The sequence below is a fragment of the Syngnathus typhle genome, linkage group LG8 (assembly GCF_033458585.1).
Source record: "Syngnathus typhle isolate RoL2023-S1 ecotype Sweden linkage group LG8, RoL_Styp_1.0, whole genome shotgun sequence".
Lineage (NCBI taxonomy): Eukaryota > Metazoa > Chordata > Actinopteri > Syngnathiformes > Syngnathidae > Syngnathus > Syngnathus typhle.
The window spans coordinates 2,106,887-2,127,139 of NC_083745.1; the positions used below are offsets into that span (position 1 = coordinate 2,106,887).

General features: G+C 43.4%; 1 protein-coding gene and 1 long non-coding RNA gene across 2 annotated transcripts in view; one reads left to right on the forward strand and one right to left on the reverse strand.

Annotated features, from left to right (window-relative positions):
• Nucleotides 1-20,253, reverse strand: part of LOC133158535 (uncharacterized) — a 191,405-nt gene that overhangs the window by 150,129 nt on the left and 21,023 nt on the right. The gene's annotated exons all lie outside the window — the stretch shown is intronic.
• The window catches only part of cdh11 (cadherin 11, type 2, OB-cadherin (osteoblast)), a 48,065-nt gene continuing 32,773 nt past the window's right edge, over nt 4,962-20,253 (forward strand). The window contains exon 1 of the mRNA XM_061285781.1: nt 4,962-5,270. The gene's annotated coding sequence lies outside the window, so the exon portion shown is untranslated. The remainder of the gene's footprint in view (nt 5,271-20,253) is intronic.

The following is a 20,253-nucleotide window of genomic DNA, read 5'->3' on the forward strand; positions in this document are numbered from 1 at the left end:
AGTGAATGGGTGAAGTTGTCATTTGCCAGTGAATGACTTAGTTGAGAGTTTACATAAGCACGATGGTGGGATACTTTGGGATGCCACAAAATATCAAATCAAATTTTTGGGCTCTGATTTTCTTTCCAGAATTGACCTTAAAAACAGATAGCTGTGAAAACACTCATTTATCCCGCAGTAGCATTGTCTTAGTCCTTTTAGCTACCAGTTGCTAATTCATGTAAGGCACAAAGACAGACGACTTGCTGCAGTGCTGTTTGAACAAAAATAAGAAAGTCCCAAATTAGCATTGGACGCGAGATGCACATTAGCATAAATTTAAAACTTGTTTTTCTTCATTGCAGCAGACATTACAAAAAGCCCACATGGGTTCAAGCGTATGCAAAATACCGGACCAAAATAAAATAAATAAGAATGCATGTGACCGCTTCAAAGCCCTGCCGAGCTACGGCGCATCGGCGGGGATCGGCACCTTCAGCACCAATCGGCGCTTTGTCGTAAAATCATTTTTACACCTGTAGGCAGAAGAGGAATGCGTGGCGGGGAAATGTTTCCTCCCGCAGGGAAGCTTTGTTCCCGCAATGGAGCAAATGAGGGGAAAGCCAGACGAGTAAACTAAACAGCAGCACCCACGTCCGAGGCAAAGAAACACTTTGGTGCCCCATCGGTGGCGAATATTTAATTGGCCTCAGCCGAGGATTATTCAAACGCACCAACGACAGCTCCCTAACACTACTGTGCACTTTCTGAGCGGGAAAGAAAAACAACAACAAAGAGGAAAAACACAGTAAACGTTTGTCATAAACAGAAAGCTGTTACTTGGGATTCAAAGCACACAGTGTAGCGTGCTAGCCGGCGTCGCGGAACTCTCGTTGGAACCAATGGAAGCAGAAGGCCGGAGTGTTTTAGTGAGTGAGTTATAAAGAGTGAGCAAGTGGCTTCGTAGTTGACTTTTGAGGGAGTTAGTTGTGAACAAATGAGTGAGATGTGCGTTATTGATTAAATGAGGTCGGCGTGAAAAAGTAAATTTTGTTCCAGTTTTTACACTTAAACTCATTTCCCAGAAATTGATGCTTGTTCATACGAAGCATTTCGTAAGTTGTTTTTAAAAGGTTCAACAAATAGGCAAGGCTTATTCCACAAGGCAAGCTTTTATTTCCAGCTCGAGGCCATTATCTTCCCTGCAAACACTCAAGCATCGTCCATGTCACACATCCTCCTGAAGGTCAAAATAAAAGTACACATAAAACGGTTTCAACACACTTTCTTGCGTCACATATTAAAGTGTGGAAATTGCTATTATATTGTTGTGTTTTGATTTTTGACAGGATTTATGGACAAGAAACTCTCATCAATAGTCTTCAATAAAGATCAAATTGAGGTTAGATCTTCATTGAGCCACTTTATTTGGCATTTATATTTCACACACAGATATTGAATGTCAAGTTGTAGGAAATAAAATGTATTTATTTGCATAGCTTGATCCTGTTAGAACGGATTAATTTGATTTACATGAACCCCTATGTAAAAGATTGCTTTGGATTTTGTTTGACTCATTTTAAATCGAGTTTTCCGGAACAGATTATTTATGAAAACCGAGGTTCCACTGTTACCAATTTTAGTAATTACATATTTGTAGTTCATTACTGCCATTTTTTGCAAAGAATTAAAAAGTGGCACCCTATTGAAAAAATCTCACATTCTTCTCCAGGAGACAGAGAGCCAATTAAGTAACAAGAAAATAAACACATTCAAATGTACTATAACACTTCTTCCTTGGCAGAGGTATCCTATTGTAGTATTTGATGGAAGCCGGCCTGAATCTTCCCTTGAGTGTTTATTAAACGTGCAAGCTCACACAAATCAACCGTGTCGCCTCTTTAAAAAAGTGTCACCTTCCTCTTTCTGTATGAGGCGAGCAGACGTCTATTTTCTCTCTCTCCCGGTGTGTTTGTCTCGGAGGCTCCTTTTTCCATTCTTCCATTCATACGCTGTTGCTCTTTGTGCAACGCTGATGCATGCAGACGAGCCGAAGCTCCGATTAAATGAGTCCGGAGAAGGGAAAGGGGGGTGGGGGGGGGGCATGTTTAGCGCATGCAGGGCGGCTGATTAAAGCGTGAGGCGAGAGGCCATTGCTATGCAGCGCCGCTCCTCTTCGCCAACTCGCACACAAGGCAGCTTCTATGCAAGGCTCGCTTTTCATTGGCCGTCTTTGCCCATTTGGACTCGTTCACTCTCTCTCTCTCTTTTTGATTTAGCCGTGTTGTTTTCTTATTTATTTCCCAACTTTGCGTTGACCTTTTCCCTTCTCATTTGAGGCGAGGAGACGTCTTATGAGGCCCATTAGCACAGACAAACCCAATCAGGGAATGTTTAAATGGAGCCTGAGGGGAAATGCAAGTGTAATGTAAAGTGCATTTGGAATTTTGGGGGTGGGTGTTACTGCTTTACTTTAAAATGGATTCGTTTTGTTTTTCCTTCCCTCTCCAAATTATTTTGCAGATGTTTGCAGTTGATACGACATGGTTTGGGAAGGAACACATTCGTCTATTTATAGTTCACCCAAGGAGTATTTACAACACTTCACTTATTCCCTATTTTATGTTAATTCATTTTTTCCTTACAATTCTACGCAAAAGATGTTTGCTTGTTTTTGTGGGTGGTGTTTTTTTTAGGGGGGCTGTTGGTTGATTGGGTTTCTTTTTGTGTGATAGGTAGGTTGTTGTTTTTTTAGCTGGAGGGCTGGTTTTTTTTTGGGCTATAGTTAGCTGTTATTTTCTTCACTGGAGCATTGTTTTGTTTTTTTTAATTGGTTCTTACAAACATTACCTTGGAGTCAGATAAATAAACTCACGCTATATATTATTGTCGAGTCTAGATCGAGTCATAAAGGTGCAGCATTATTGCCTGACGAGTTGCGACCATGTGGTGAGTTGCGGCGTTGTGTTGACGAGACTGACGAACCAGACTGACGATTACACTTTTATCGTTGCATCCTGATGTTATGAAGGGCAAAGCCATAAACGTTATTACTTTCATAAGGCTTTATTAAATAAAAGCTTTATGAAGGCTATGTGTGCGGGGCTCGAGGTGAAAACCTGGCGAGATGGTGGAATATGTCTCTTGTCATTAAAAACAACAACAAAAGTAAAAAAATAAGATGTTCCCGGGCAGCCCCAAAATCCCCCTGCTCACTTCTCGTGCCGACAGCTAAGATTCAATTATGGCCAACTGTGCGATAATCCCAGCCTGCTGATTGGTCACTGCTGCCCTCTATTAAACCAACACAGCGGGGAGGAGAACGAGGAGTTACATAGAAAGAGTAAGAGCGGGAGAAGGCGGACAAAGGGAGGAGTAAATTAAAACATATAGCCCGCTTGTGTGATCCCCTCAAAGCCCCTGCTATCCTTCAGGCTCAAGTGAAAACAAACAAGCTGGCCCTTAAAAGGCCGCTCCGTAATCCCCCATGTAATCACCGGGGCGGCCTCCGGCAACACACACACATACAGAAGCCAAAAAACACATACATGCACACGTGTGTTTTTCATTCGACGACCAAATTTCAACATCAGAGAATGTTGGAGCGGAAGATTGTGCAAAGATTGTCGCCATCTGTGCTGTTTGCAAAAAGAAATGAATAAAGATGACAAGGTCTGCAAACGGGAACAAATGCGAAGGGTTTTGGACGAGCACAAGCAAGAATGGAAACTGGAGAGATGTTCATTGACTACTTCTGGGTTTCATACAATTAGGAATTTGGGACTTGAACATTTTGTTTTTTGGGTCAGTTTTGTGTTAAATATGATAATAGTCACTTCATGTATAAAATGAGGCTTTAAAGAAATGAAAAATAAAGCTGTTCTCCCTGCTCTCAAACGCAGTGGGTGAGTCCTTTGAAAGCAAGCGGCGCTCGGCTATCAACTACTTGGAGTGGGAAATTTTGAAAGAGTTCAGGTAGGAAACGTCCCTCAAATCAAGCACCTCAAATTAAAAGTTTTTTTTTTTGCATCCTACTTGCTGGATTTCATGTCAACCAGACACTGATGCTGGGTGCTAATAATTTACAAGTTCCTTGGTGTCATGTTGACATGTTGCACTGACAGTAACAAGCACCTTTGTGCACAGTTTGCAGGTGTGTTACACAATTTGTGTATTTGTGATGATGTCGTATATTAGCTAATTGGAAACAAGGATACAAACGAGCACATATTGGCCATACAAGAAATCAACAAGATGTGTGAAAAGATGCAGTTTAGAATTAGTTTGCATCTCACACTCTTGGAAAAAATTGCCACCGTTGGTTAAGAGAGTCCCCGTAATTATATTTGACAACATGCCCTTTATCTTAATTTAATTATGTCATTCAGCCTCCAAACTAATAAGGTCTTGCTGAATGTCATCATGGCAATGTATCCTCCTCCATCTATCATTACAATCACTAAATAAATTGGTTGTTTTTTTTATGTTGGCACAGCGTCAACGACAGGATAAATAAAGCAAAAATGTTTAAAAATAAAAATCCTGCATCGAGCTTTGATTTATGAAGGAGGACCTCTTAACGTGAAACTGTTCTATTTGTAGTCCGCCGAGAAATAATCCAACAAAGCAATCAAACAGTCTTCTCGAGTCCCCCTTTCTGACGCTCTTCATCGCCTGGAGACATTTAAAATCGTCAGCCTATCGCCTTCCTCGGACAGCAGGGGCTCCCGATGGGGTCCCGCCCACTCCTACTATTGGCTCTATGCACGGGACCAATGATGGAACAGCAACTGTTGCATTGCCCAAAAATATAACAACCAAAAGTTGAATGCATATAAAGAAATACATTTGCATATAATAAGAAGGAATACATTTGGATGGGGGGGGATCCCTTACAGCGCACTGAGAGAATGCGAGCGCTACTGTGGTTACTGCGCTTCCCACCCCTCCTCTCTCTCTCTCTCGCTCTCTCTCTCCCTCACATCTCGTCCGAGACTCGCGAAGAGAGGACGGACGCACTCAGAGCGGCTCTACACATCGCAAGAGGAGGAGGAGGAGGAGAGCGAGAAGGATGCTGAAGTCGCAGTGACATCTACCCCACTCGCATTGAGAACACCAGAAAGACTCCCCCTTGTCTACCTGATCAATCATTCCGTGGATAAAAACTAAATAAATAAGGGGGATTGCTCTGAACTGAACTGGACTGGACTGGACCACCAAGCTGCGGATGTTTTATTTCTTGGCTGTGAAGGATTTTTTTTTTTGGGTCTCTCTTGCTTGGACTCACAGAGGTAAGAGAAGCGTGTGATTTGCCTTCCTCAGCACCGCACAAGAGGATTGAGATTGAAAAGCTCCCCCCCGTGCACCTTTGGATACAGCCCATTGCGCAAAACGGGTGGATTTGGGCACGCACGTCCGATTTGACGCACACGTTTACGAATCAGGAGACACGCGGGGTGCGATTGTACGTGCGTGGATGTCATGATTTGTCATTTGTTGTAACGTTTGCGGTAGAGTGTGGCACTCAAGAGTGACTGCGACGCGCAACTTTTATTTTTCATTTGGTTGGTTCCTCGAGCCGGTGCATCGACCTATCATCGCCGCTTGGCTCGTAACGGTTCGGTTCTACCTGGGGATTGTTGGAATGAAAAACGGAGAGAAAGAGCTCATTGGACGAGCAGTGCTTCCTTTCTTCCAAACAATCCTCTCCTTGTGGACTGCTCTTATGGTTTGATTTTGCAACTAAATAAATAAAATTAAAAAGTAAAGGCTGTGTATAATTAGTGATCTTGTCCTACAGTGTGGTTACATTTTTATTTATTTTTTTCTTTACTGTGGTGGCTTTGTGATGTGGATAAAGTTTTCCTATGTATTGCTGCTCATCAGCAGCTCTTTTAAGAGTGTCGCCATATATTGCATCACTCTTGCAGCCACTTAAAAGATTTCGCTTTTTTTTTGTTTTGTGTTTTTAGATTGATAATGAATTCTCCGGACAGGATAGTTAGTAGCTGGGAAGAAAATGCAGTGTGGAAGCAAGGGTGGTGACTTCTCCCGGGCTCTTTTATGTCTTTCTGCAGCAATGCAGGATGATCTTGTTGCATATTGAATAAAACCAGCACAAGGATGAAGTGTCTGGAAAATGTTTCTTACAGTTCTTCAATATGAACATTCCAAAGAGTTAAGCTTTGAGGAAGGCTAAGTGTCACTGTAATGGTTACCTATTGATTTGAAATGTAACCGTAATGTATTCAGTATTCCAGTAATTAGACAGCCCCCTCAATGCTCTTAGAGGGCTTTGGCAAGGGACTCTTTGGAATCTTTCAAAGATTCTCCGACGCGTTTGGAATGAGTTGAAAGAGCGCTGGTGAAGCTCTTGAGGTTCTCGCGGAAGGGGGTGGGTGGGGGGGGGGGTATTAATTTACGACGCTGTAATTGTGGTATTTATATTTCATTAAGCGCCAGCTGCGAAGGAGTAGAAAAAGAAGATGAATGAAAACGGAGGCGTCATTCCGCGAGTAGCAACAGAGGGAGCTGTCGGGCTTCGCTGCAGCGGTGGCGGCGAATGCCCTTCGCTCTTTTTTTTGTCTTCCATCTCCCCCCTTGTGACCCCCCCCCGCTCTTCATCTTCCCCCAAGGGCCGCTCTTGGAAGATGGAGAGCTCGTTGCTCTCTCCCCTGGGACAACGATTCAATCTCACACAAGTCTAGTCTGTCTGGATAAGTATGTCGGCCTGTGAGTGGCTTCTGTTACCTCCCAGACTGACTGGGGATGGGGGGGGGGGGTTAACACTGCTACCATTTTGTCCTTGTGATGTTTTGTTTAACTCCACTTGTAGCTTTTTCCGACTCGGCGTTAACATGCGGCTTCTACCATTCTTTCTGTACATGCTTGGAAGCACTTGTTGAACTTTCCGGCACAAAAGAAAAGCAACAATGGCGCCAAAATCAAAACCTTGACAGAACTGTAGTGTTAAGAGCTTGTCGATTTTTTTTAACTTCTTTTTCCACTTGATTTTAGAATTTCGTGTACACAGATCGTTGGCTTTATTCTATCTCAACAAGTCGAGTGGCTAGCAGGGTTTTGTCTTTCCGCCCTGCGTTGACGTTAATCTTTCATGTGACATCCCGTGGAGATGTGTAATAACATCCAGCGTTGATGCCGATGATGGGATTATAACCGTAATCTGCCGTCTCGGGCGGATTGAATGTCAAGCGTGTGTAATTAGTGTTTTCTGACCTCAAATCCTTTTAGTTGTGTCTCTTCGATTGAAGTTACCAAACAGTGACTTTCTTGTCTGCTCAAACTGAAACGTCCATTCAGGTGTTTGATATTCACAAAGGAAAATACTTTCGACATAAATTTTGCTAGCGCTCAAATGACTAAGGAATGGAAGGGCCAAATGATGCTATTGCTAACATTTTGCGTCCAGCCTGGTCCATCACCAATATAAATGCTCGTATTTTGGAAAACAATAGACCAGACATCCGTCTTCTTCCCCTTAATGCAATCTAAGATAGCATTAAAGGGATTTTGACAAAAAGAAATGATTGCATATTGCTACTTGACTTACAAGTTCGCCGAATTGTGGCCGATTCACAAGATAGCAAGGACATACTATTCGAACATCTTCAAGCAAATGTAACATCTCACTGTCACTTAAAGGTCAAATTGTTCCATCGTCTTGCTTTAAGAGCAGTTTAATGAGGCTGAGCATGAGACCAAAGATTGGCTGGTCCACCACTTAAGTAGCTGATATGGGGTCAACAAGATAACAATTTTCTGTATATATATAAATAAATACTGCATATAATTGCTTAGTTGCTTTATTTTGGAATGGCGGCCATATTGCTCAGGGCATAATTTTTTAATTAGTTTTATCAGGAGGCAAGCAATGCACCCCCTGTCTAGAAACCTCTGCGACTGCAACTATGCGGCATGGCATCATCTGACATCAATTAGCACAGATGAAGAAGAATTTCCCGCATCAAAGGCCACGACCGGTCCCTTCAAGTCGTCCGGCTGCGCCCGCCTCGGCACATGGTGAAAGCGGCAACAAGTTTGTTAGACAACTTGCCGCTCCACAGAAGTCAAACATCTGCCATGCATCACAAAGCTCGGGGCGGGTGTCATCAACATCTGTGAGCTCTTCTTTTTCTCTGATTGGTGACCCGCTTCCTGCCTTTAGTCTGATGTGGTTCTGATCTAAACTCTACGAGCCATTCGCAGGAAAATGAAAGTGGAACCTTGATTTACAAGTTTAATATGTTCTGTGACCAAAGTCGGTTGTTTCATTTGATGAAGTGCAGAAATTTGTGACGGAATGCAGTAGCCAGAGTTTTCGGCTGTGTTTGAGCTAAGACAATATTTCTACTATAGATAATGAAAACGGAAAATTAGTCTTGGGTCGTTTTGGCCCTCGAAATTTTACAGAGCTGCAGAAACGGTACAGAAACGGACTACAATTCTTTGGAATGTACAAGAGTAATCCTGGGTAATGAGCCAAATGCTGCTTCACTAAAGCTAAAAACACAATCTAATCCCTTGTGGTCCGTTTCCATTACGGCACGTTTGTTGTTCGGGACTCATTGCCCAGCGCGAACGGGATCGATGCTAATTTGGGATTAACGAGCGAGGTCATCCGTTCAGCTATCGACGATCAGAGCGCGGCGTTGACGGCCTCATCGAACGGATTAGAATGAGAATTAATTACGCCCGATAGAGACCTATTGATGGCGGCACGACCGTGCGTGTATGTGTTTGATGCGAAACCAATAGTTTGCATGTTTTCATGCATGCGTGTAATCTGGAGTAATTGGTTTACTGTGTCAGGTGAATGGCGAGGTCTCATGATAGTCACAATATGTGGAGGTGGAACTAAAATATATATACATATACATATATATACACACATATATATACATATATATACACATATATATACATATATATACACATATATATACATATATATATACACATATATATACATATATATACACATATATACACATATATATATACATATATATACACATATATATATACATATATCATCATCATCGGCGGTCACTCGGAACGAGTATGACGGTCTTCTTTTCAGGGTCGTCTACTTGTGGGTCCGCAGGTGGGCGTAGAGGCCGATCCGGGATCCACATATTTTTGTGCAGTGTGGGCAGGGGAAAGTGGTGGTGGGTTGTGGTCGTGCTGGAGCCAGTTTTTGTCTTTCCTTTCGGAGTTGTCGTTTGGTTTCTGCGACACGGCGGAGTTCCTTTTCGTGATGTGCTGCACCTTCTTGCACCGCTGCCCTCCAGCAGTTCCTGTTCAAGGCGATGCGCTCCCAGTCCCGAGATGTTATTTGGAATTTCTTGAGATTGGTCTTGAGGTTGTCCTTAAAGCGTTTCTTTTGCCCGCCCGGGGCTCGCGGACCTCTCTCCAGCTGGGAGTATAACATCTGTTTGGGGAGGCGGGTGTCAGCCATGCGGATGAGATGTCCTGTCCATCGGAGTTGGTGCTGCATTATTAAGGTGGTGATGCTCGGTATCCTGGCTTCCTCCAGAACGCTGATGTTTGTGCGTCTGTCCTCCCATTTGATCCGGAGTATTTTCCTCAAGGTTCTCTGGTGGTGTTGTTCAAGAGCTCTTAGGTGCCTGCTGTAGGTTGTCCATGACTCTGCCCCGTAAAGTAAGGTGGGGAGAACCACAGCTTTGTAAACCAGGAGCTTGGTGTCAACCCGGAGGTCTCGGTCTTCGAAGACTCTTTTCCGGAGTCTGGCATACGCTAGTACATATATATATACATATATATACACATATATACACACATATACACATATACACACACATATACACATATACACACATATATACACATATATACACACATATACACACATATATATACACATATATACACATATATACACATATATACACATGTATACATATATATACATATATATACATATATATATATATATATATATATAGAGTCACATTTCACTTGTCACTTGAAATGATGAGGTTTTGAAGGGGCAGTTCTGTCACATGCAATCACAGTCCAGTTTGTGTTACCATGACGACCTAGGACAGAGGAGGACGTTGCAACGTCAAGTCACTGTTGCTAACTTGATCAATTTTCCCAACCCATCTTGAGACTATTAGAAAAAGACATTAGCCACAAACAGACTGCAAATGGACGGTGCATGTGCAAATCCACTACTGGCTGATAGAATGAATGCCAATAAAGACTGGGTTGTATTTTCACCCTTGCAGGCAGTACTTCATCAGTAAGTCATCCAATTACACTTTGTCAATTAGGATAGCGGATTGTGACAATCCGAGACTCCCTCCAGAGGAGGTCGTTCCTCCTTATCCAGACTGCAAATGAATGGTGCTTGCTCAAAGCCAACACTGGCTAATTTAACAATGCCAAACATATTTAATGGGTGGGCAGCCACTCTAGAGACCCAACGAATACAAAAAAAAAAATCACTTTTCCAAAATACCTCCCATATTTCTACCTGAATGGAACTTGGCATATGCATTTCAGGCACGGGGGGCTCCTTCTCTTCTCTTCTCATTGCGATGTGGGTCAGAGAAAATTCGGAGGCCAACTTGACTGCTAATTAATAATTCACAGCTGAAAGGATCCTCTCTCCTTTGCGACGGAGTTAAGCAAGACGACAGCGGGGAAAGACGGGAAAAGAAAGACTTTGCAGTGCGCCGGGTCAAGGAGAGATTTAATGAGACGTTTGTGTCTCATTATTACGGATAATAATTAACACAATGTGTGTGTGCGTGTGCGCGCGTCATTCAAAGCTGTCTTTTACTCGGATTGTCTTTCAGACGTCTGCTAATTTATCACCGCAACGATATCTTGATTAAGAAAAACAAAACATCACACTTTGGGATTCATTGCTAATCAATAATCAAATAGGTTAAGTGTTAACGCACATACACATACACACACATATTTATACATTAGCATAACTAATGTGGTTATGTTAATTACAGCTGCTCCGTAGTGTTGATGTAACACTTTTTCCTACACGTATGTGTCTGTGATGGTTAAGTTCTTCAGGTGCAACGTGTGCGTGTATGTGTGTGTGTGTGTGTGTGTGTGTGCGTGTGTGAATGTGTGTGAGACCTTTCCACACCCAATGTGTGTAGTCACGCTTTGACACCGTAAACCTGACCAAGATGTTTTCCGATAACCTTCACCTATTCCACATTGATACGCAACGCTTGTTGTCCAAACATGTGATTTCAAGGACTGTACCATTTTGTATTCTAGGCGGGGTGGTTATATATATATATATATATATATATATAAATATATATATATATATATATATATATATATAAAAAGCTGAATGAGGACGCCATTATGACGAGTAGCGCAATCCCACTGGATGGCTTCATTGCCTTCGACCTCCTCGCCCTAAAATTCTCGGTCTTCACTCAGAAAAGTAATAGCGCCAATGTCACAAAGAAAACCTTGTGTCCTTTGATTGTCGCTCAAACCCCTCGAGTGATTCTGCCGTTGTTAAGTACAACAGAAAGTAGCAAAATACAACTGATTTTGTTTTGATGACGGCGGACTTGAAGCGTATGAAGGATCATCATCTCCCAGCATTGATACGATAAAAGATTTGGATGGGCGTGCTGACAAAACGAGAGCGTAGCGGACACACACACACACTCGCACACAAAGGCCTGTTGTCTTTTCGACAAGACAGGGCAATACTGCATGCTTGACCTCTCCACCATAATAGGCTCCCTCAATGTTGTTGCTTTTTAGTCGCCTCGGTCCTCTGTTATCAATAACTCCCACAATGCATCTTCCCTCACCATTCCTTTTTCCACTCCACTTCTCCCTCCGACACTTACAATGTCATCATATGATTGAATGGCACTGCTGATACTTTGCCGCGCAGTATTAATTTCACTTTTTGGGGGGGGGGCGGCTTATTTTTTTTATTCTGCGCTCCTATAGGCTGGCATTTTTTATATGTACGGTGTACCTTAATTTTCAGACTATAAGTCGCACCGGAGTATAAATCGCGCCAGCCATAAAATGCCCAAAAAAGTGAAAAAAAACATATATATGTATATAAGTCGCTCCTGAGTATAAATCGCCCCCCCCCACCCAAACTATGAAAAAAAACGCGACTTATAGTCCAAAAATTACGGTATTTAAAACGTACATCTTATTGGCTTTCTCTGACTGCGCCGACCTTTGCAGTGAATGTTGTCTTCCTGTACAACGATCATGGACATTTCATTAGGTACAGGGTGTGGGCAATTATGGACATTTTTAGCAGGAGCATTCAATTACTTGCTTTTTTCTTTTAATCCTTCGCTTTTCCAGTTAGGGCTGCCGTTAATAGTGTCGGATTTATTGTATTAAGGGGTTCCCATGCGAAAAAGGCAAGGCATTCACTGCATCGATACTATTAACAGTTGTTGTAATTGCTTGCTACTGCCTGTTCAGAGATGCACGGTTCTCCCGGAGTCGTTTGTTTTGAAACATTCGCTCGCCTCGAGCCGCTTTCATTTGGTGTTTGCGTCCTCGCCGTGTACAACACGTTGGCAAATGGGTTTATATTCATTGTGACGTCGAATACACAAGTGGGTTCGGGTACGACAAGGTCGCTGGGTTTGAAAGGTGGACTTGAGGGGATGGGATGCGGAGAAAAGAGCGAGTAGAGAGAATTTAGCCTGGAGGATTGGAACATAATAGAAGCGCTTGGTGGTAGGAGACCACAATTTGGATTTTTGGCATTGTTGTGACATCATTGCCGTTGCTTTTGGAGTTCTCAGCTCCTGTGAAACTATTCAGTACCGTTTGAATGGAAAAGAGACAATCACGCTATCAAAAAGAACGGTTTGATTTCAAACTGTTTTACGGGCATTACATTTCATTCATCATTCAGGCAGATTTTTTTTAATCATAATATTTAAGTGTCTAATGGTATGCACATGTTTCGGAATAAACCGCATTTTTTATGAACATGTCGATTTACTAGGCGAATCTTTTTCACACAATGATGATCCTGATGGTGTTTTTTTTGGGTGGTGCTGGGTGTAAAAATGTCTTGAAATGTAGAATGGAAAACGTGTGTGAGCAAAAAGTTGGCTAGTGTAGGTTGCATCTTGTTTGGCTTCCCGAAATCATCCAGACGGTTTATTCGCCGCGCTACCGATAACCTGGTGCCACGCGTTTGCGTCTTCCTCGAGTGGCGCGTCAACGGGTTTTAGATGAAAAGGCCGACGTGAGAGACAAGTGTCTCGCTTTGACACCTGGGCGACGAAGAGATCTCATTTGCGAAGATTGTCGTATCGTGTTTATCCTTCAGACGCGCGGGAAGGGATCTGATCAAAGCCAACCGTTTGTTTGCCAACGAAGACGGGGAAGAGGTTGAGGTGGAGATGTCGACGGCAACTAAATTGTGTGAGTGAAAGTTGAGGATTCTATTCAGCGGAAATTGTTTGACGTAAGATATCTTCAGCCATGGAGGGTGATGTTGTTATTTGCTTGAAAGAAGTGTTTATCCGAATTTGTATCGGGATTTGAAGACAATTGAGCGGTTTCCGCCACCTCTTTTGTCAAGTTTAGCTTGTGTATGCGTAACCGTGCTGAAAATCAATCAAAACAACACCTCTCGCCCTTGGTGGGGGTTGTGAAAAACATTCACGGTCCACACACGAGCCTGGCCAAGATCTTTCTTTTGGGTTTGTACAACCCCCGAGATAGAAATGAGTCCTTTTTTTTTTTGGCAGGGTTTCAAACTTTTCATCATCAATCAAAGATCCCCCCCAAAATTCGAAACAAAAGGCACACAAGGAAGCTCCGGGAGGTGGCGCCGAGACAAGCCCAAATTGGCTTTGAGGGCTTTTGGCAGAAAAGGAATGAGCTTTATTGAGACTCAAGATGGGGGATGAGATGCTAGCGCTGAGGAACAACAACAACAACAACAAGGGTTGCTCTGTTAACCTGGACTGGGATTGGGCGGGAGGGGGTAGGCGGTTAGTATCCTCTTGTTTGTACACTACGGGTCCTAATTGTGGAAGGACAAAATAAGGTTGTTGGGGTCGGGTCTTGCCGGCGAGGAGCTCCTTTTAAGCGAGGCTAATTAGGGTCATCACACATGCAAGGCGACACTGCTAATCAATCGGAAACCTCAACGGTATTCGTGATCACCCGCCTCGTCCCTCGACACCTAATCATGGTGTTGATTCCCGACAATTGGTGATCAATTGGAAAAACACAAACATGCTCACGTGTCGAGACCCCGGCGTGTACTCCAACGCCCGACGTATAATTACTGAGGATCAATAGTGAGGGGAAATTAAAGCTTGTTGGCTTCAATGGGCATGTGGGCTTGTGCACAAGTGAAATCGTGTCGAATTTGCCTTTCAAGCTAGGGTTGGGTGTCAAATAAGGGGTAGGGTTTCAAGCAAGGGGTTCAGGTTTCAAAAATGTGTTGTCTGGGTTAGGGTTTGAAATCAGTTTCATTCGGGTTGGGGCTCAAAAAGCGATTTCGCGATAGGGCAAATTCCAGTTTCAAACTTCCGTTGATGTTTTGAAAGGATTCGTGTTTGGGTCTGGAATTAGAGTTTCAAATTAAGTTTTTAAGGAAAGATTAGGGTGTTAAGAGGTGTCAGGGTTTTCATTGTTTTTCTATTTTAAAGACAAAAACAACAGTGGCCGCAATGCACGCAAGGATTAGCGAGCTTTAGAAGTTTGCATGAAATATTGATGCCGTTTTATTAGCCACCCCAATATCTTTACTTGCTTGCTGCACCATGCAAATTCTGCTGTGCAATCAAGCCATTAAGCGTAATGAATAAAAAATGCTTCCAAGCTATTAAAGCGCTCAGGCCGGGGAGGCGAGTAGATCACACAGTTGGATCTCCGAGGGTCCACCGGGGTCACCGTGTGCTAATGCCACCGTAAACGCCCTGTCACTGGATGGATGAATGGGACGCCGTGGATGTCAGGCTGACGTGTGGGGGTGGGCTTCTTTAAAGGCTTATCGGCCTTTTCTGAGACCTTCTGTTCTGGTCCTTGCCTTCTCAATAGAGCAAAGCTAATCAGGGGGGGGCTCCTCTTCGGGGGGGGGGCTCCTCTTTGCTCTGGGATGAGTTTCAGACCCGACACGGAAGGTCTGACTTACTGTCTCACTCAAGGACACTTGACGTGGAGATAGTGGTGCCAAAGTCCTGAAATCCATTTCAAGACAAGAGCGAGTCCCCAGACCTGAATCATTTTGACAACAAAACCTCAATGTGCCGCACATTCAAGGTGCTGCAATAGGTCATCGAAACCACTGCGGGTTTCCACTTTGAGATTTCCCTCAAAATGTGAGCAACACGCAAAGCGCTAGCCGCAAATTTTGGGGACTGCTCATGTATCCGAGAGGCTCTCGCGTTATCTCCCTCAGAATTAATACTTTTTCCGCATGAACGAGTCTATCAGAAAGCGCCGTGTTATCCCAAAAGACAAAGTAGAAGTGGAGGGGGGAAAAAAATGGTGTGTGTGCATTTTAGATGTATTTAACCTCCCTCACTCAGTCGTCACCTCACTATCTCCATCTCTGGTGAGCCACCCCCCCCCCCCCCCGGCAGGCTTCCGGGGGTCATGATGTCAGTTGTGGGATAATGGGACAGCTGTATCCAGATGAGGCGCAGCACAACAAGATCCCCGGGGAGGGGGCTGAGATTAAGCCAATTAGTGGCCGTCAATCACTGTGACTTATCGCAGGCGGCTGGATCAATACATGGATATTTAGGGATGGTAATGAAGAGGAAAAGGGACAAAAGAGGAGCGGTGGGAATGCTGACCTGTGTGTATGCTACCCGAGGCGGGACATGAGGGGGGGTGAACCCCAGCGTGTATTAGAAGCCTAAACGAGGTGTTGTTTGACGTTGAACACCGAGACTCACGACGCTTTGTGTTAAAAGTAACTATCAGCTCTGCTGGCAAGCCACATATCTGATACGGTGAAGCAGCAACAAAAGCGTGAGGAAAAAAAAGCATTTGTTAGTAGCGTTAGCCTACAAGTGGCTAAGTCGCTATTTTTTCAGGATAGGTAGGCCTCAAAACAAACCGGCCGTTCAAGAAACTCCCAAAATTCCCGATGGCCACCATGCCCTTCAAATTGAAATAAATCGGTAAAATGTCACTCAGGAGAAAACGACAACGGCAAACGACCACAAATCAAATGATCTGCGTGAAAATGCAACGGCGGAGTGAACGCAAAGTTGAGAGAGTTTGAACAGGACCTCTTTAGCATTCACAGACGGGAAAAAAACAGAAGTGCCCCTCTTCTTCATTTGTTTTGACAGTTGGAAACAGTTAGCAAACTTTTTCGTCTCTTTTTTCCAAATTCGATTACGATAAAGTGGCAAGATTTGAATGCAAAGCAGATAGAAAACTGTAAAATGCCACTTGGGGAAGATAACGGCTAATTACATTATCTGAATACTTTGCTGCATCGTTGTTTTGATCATAAACAATGTCGTCTTGATTTGTTCTGACAGTAGCCAACTGCTTGAAAGCAACTTCTCGACACTTGGAAGATTGAAGTGGCTATTTTCTTTCGATTAGGTTCAAAGTAAACTGTTGATTTCGGGGCATAAAGAAATCTCTTAGGAAGAGAAGGGAAGAAGCAAGGTGAGGACACAATCCGGGGAGAGATGAAGAATAATATTGAAATCATACAAATACTAATAAAGATTCCGCCTGCGTCCTCGAGAGGTATTCAAATGAAAAGGTGTGCAAATCACCTCCTGCCGCCGTACCCGCTTTTCCATTCCCGTATTTGTTGCTTCACCGCTCGGAGAGTTTCAAATGAGTTTGTCACGACTTAAGGACGTTGGGGGGTGGGAATCCCAGCAGAGGAATAAAAGCAGCACAGGGTGCAGAATGACAACGAGGCTTCGGAGCGGATCTTAAGATTTTTACCCGATAGTGAATGAAGGCGACGCTTCCACCGTATTAGCGGCGTCATTGAGCGCCATCCTCGTAGGAGTCAATGGAGGCAAGAGGAAGGCCGTGTACAAACATTAGCGCAAATTATATTGAAAGCAAAATGGGTATAAACGAAGAAGGATGAAGAGGAGAAAGGAATGGAAATGGAATAATCGAATGTATGAAGGAATTTTTTTTTTAAAAAAAGGACGAATGAGCTTGAATGACGGAGGAAATGGGACAGAAAAATGAGACGAGGGAGGAAAATGATGAGGGGAGGAACATCTGGTATGAGTCTCAAAAAGTTCCATAGAATTTCAATATGTGTGTGTGGAAAGAGGAGGGAGGGAGGGGGTTGTTAGTCTAACGCAATGATGCACAAAGACAGACTAACCGGGCCTGCCACACTCACTTATGTTCAGCTGGGCGCATTCAAGGGAAAAAGGAACCAAAGGTTTGGGGAAGTTGAGACGATATAGTAACCAAAAAATAAATTTCATTCCACAAGATAAATCAATGTTTATTTTTATGTACGCATAAGTTGTTGGAGTTGTATCCAACACTTTTTGTCATAAAGAAAATGTACGATTGGATTTAATTCAAATCGAATATGTGGATTGCATTATCCAAATTATAGATGTCATTCCAAAAGTTTTTTATACTCAACTGTCACAAAAATTGGCACAACCAATCACCTTTCTTCCTCAATGTAGTAAAAACATTCATGGATTTTTTTTTTCATATATTTTTAGCTCTGAGTAATTTGAGAGGACATCTGGAACATCTAACAAGCCGTCTGCACTCCTTCCTCTTTGTGACTGAGGGTTCCGTTTGCTTCTTTGAGGGCTTAACAAGTGTATTTTCCGTCCATTTTAACTCTTATGCTGCCACTGAATTATTCATTGGCCGGGGCACACAAACACACACATAATGTGGGCTAATGGCGTCGTCGTAAAGCTATACATTTGTAAATGAGCCTAAGCCACCTTCTGTGCGTGAAAGTTTAGATGGGTCGAGTTTAAACACAAGAAGCCTTCTGGTCGACGGGGATTTTCACGTTGTGTGTAGCTGTTGAGCGGCGCACCGCAATGACCCTTGCGTTTTTAGAATCACAGAACTGTGTGTGATAGGGAGGGTCTTGCTTCTTCGTGACCTATTTGTACCAAAACAATAAAAGATGGAGGCCCTAAGGCACAAACCTAAACGGGCCAAATAGGACAACGTATAGATAAGCAGGGTGACACATTTAAGACTCGTCGTGGATTCCGGTCACACACACACATTTGAATGACAATACGGTATTAGTCAAATGTTAGACTGGACTAACTAAAATAAAGAAACGTGACAATTTGTGTTATGTGGTGCTGGAATATTCTGAAGGAGCTGTATGATACGTTGCGAAATGTACTTGAATATTCTCAAACATGCAACGGTGGTGTCTCCAAGGCTGAGTTTAAGTGCTTTGAAAAGAATTAAATTGCTTTTGAAATGCCAGAGTGAAGCTTCTTATCAGGGAGAGACCTTGGACATGCTTAGATAAATGGCTGTGCAATGAGGCACGCATTGGTGAGGCGAGATAAGATAAGTAGGGTAGGTAAGTAAGGAGAGTCGGCTAGTAGTGGAGGTTGACGGGGTGGTGGTAGGGGAAGAAAGTCGGCAGTATTGTAGATGGATTTTAGTCACGAGAGATATATCTGTAGATAAGGTAGGTCTGTGTGTTTGTTGTTGTTAAGGTAGCTCATAGAGTTAGCTAGGTACAGAAAATCATGAAGGAGGAAAGACAGGTTGACGAGGAATGCAGACAAGGAATGTACCGTAATTTTCGGACTATAAGTCGCGTTTTTTTTCATAGTTTGGGTGGGGGGGCGACTTATACTCAGGAGCGACTTGTATACATATATATGGTTTTTTTTTCACTTTTTTGGGCATTTTATGGCTGATGCGACTTATACTCCGGTGCGACTTATAGTCCGAAAATTACGGTAGGTAATAGTTCCCTAAACAATCCACCGAAGTCAAGTAACTGCCGAGGTAGTTATGGATGGTTGGTAGGGTAGCTCGACAAGGAAGATTAGGATTAAGTTTATTTTAGAAGGTGTGATCGATGCACTATTGCAAGACTTCAATAAAGACCAGGAGAATTTAAGGGGAATAATCATAATTTCTAGTTTTTTCTACAGTTATTGGAACAATAGTAAATCATTTAAGGGGAAGCTGAAGAACAAAGAATCCAAATAGGAAAGAAAATTGGTACGGGTGAGGGGGGGGCAGCGGAAGACTGATGAAGTGAGTCCAAAGGGAGACTCGGAATGGAAACTAGTGGAGTGGAGCACTTTCTTCTTCATCGTGCTATTGACCTGTGTGTGCGTGCGTGCATGCATGCATGTATGGGATGCAGGTTTAGCAGCTGTGAAAATTTCAGCTGAGACAAAGCAGGTCTGACAGCAGTCATACACACATGCACGTAGCCTCCTGCTGCCATTTGAGCAGATGTTTGCTTTGGCCTTGACTGGATCTCACTTTGATGAGTTTTCCATAAGAAGGGTCACCCCCACCCCTCAACCCAAGCCGGTGGCTAGAGCTCGCACAAGCGCTGTGGTTTTGGCAGACGACTGATCCTGATTGGCCAGACGTGCAAACCTAAGCAAAGTCTGATTTTTTTTTTCCGCCCCGACACGGCACTGACGCTCATATTTCACATCTCCTCTTTTTCACTTCTCTCCAAACCTTTTGAACCCACTTGTTCACGTTAGTGGGGTTAAATCAGAGGCAAGAAGTACCTCCGAGGTAACTGAATGGAAAAACATGAATAAACATCCTGGACGGGAGCAGGGTTCAAAGTGGGGTGGACATCTGCCTCCACTGTTTGGCTTAAAGGAGGGATGGTGGAAGGAATGCACGGAGGGATATTGGTGATTATTCATAGCAACTATGACTCATGGAACGCTGTAAATAATATACATTTGAAAGCTACAATACATAGATAAGAAAGGAAGTCAGTCTGTAATCAGTTGGGTAGGTTAGATGTTAAGTGAGCTAAGCGAGGAAGCTAAGCTAAGGTAATTTTCTGTTGCGACCGAGCTTGAATTGGATGGACAAGCTGCGAGTTGCTGAAAGGAAAAAATCTTTAACGTCCTCTGCGTCCGTGATGGACGAGGTTGCAGTTTGCATCTTTCTCCTCTCACCACCGTTCCGTCATGTTTGGTTTTCTCCCCGTTCTCTCTGGGGGCCTTGACGTTTATTCGCATATTGGTGTTCACCTCGCAAGCGAGCTTGGCTGCTTTATTGAATGCAGAATTG